Here is a 311-nt window from a genome sequence, read left to right as displayed (position 1 = left end):
CCACAATGCACTCCTAATAGCAGTGGCCTCTGTTATTAGATGAGCTTCCCTTCTTAGACATACTGGAGTCAAGCTGATCCCAGTAGTTCTGACCCATGTGCCCCTTCCCAGTCCATCTAATCTCACATGTAATAAATATTTCTCACTCTCCCACTGTACAAAGGGACAAGATACATATTTCACACTCTTTTCCACATCATACTAAAAAAAAAAAAAATCCTTCTGGCACTGTAAAAGCAAGCAAGTAGAACACACTTGACTGAGGGTGAAGTAATTCATATCAGTCTCTACAGGGAGGCAGAGCCAAATTA

At 41.2% G+C, this 311-nt stretch overlaps 1 protein-coding gene across 1 annotated transcript in view; it reads left to right on the top strand.

The window, feature by feature from the left end:
• Window positions 1-311, top strand: part of GPHN (gephyrin) — a gene marked incomplete at its 5' end in the record, with an annotated part of 118,185 nt that overhangs the window by 73,222 nt on the left and 44,652 nt on the right. The window lies entirely within an intron of this gene.

The sequence above is a fragment of the Pterocles gutturalis genome, unplaced genomic scaffold, assembly GCF_000699245.1.
Source record: "Pterocles gutturalis isolate BGI_N339 unplaced genomic scaffold, ASM69924v1 scaffold10900, whole genome shotgun sequence".
NCBI lineage: Eukaryota > Metazoa > Chordata > Aves > Pterocliformes > Pteroclidae > Pterocles > Pterocles gutturalis.
Note: the sequence above shows the minus strand (reverse complement) of the source record. Positions and strands in the feature narration are given on the sequence as shown.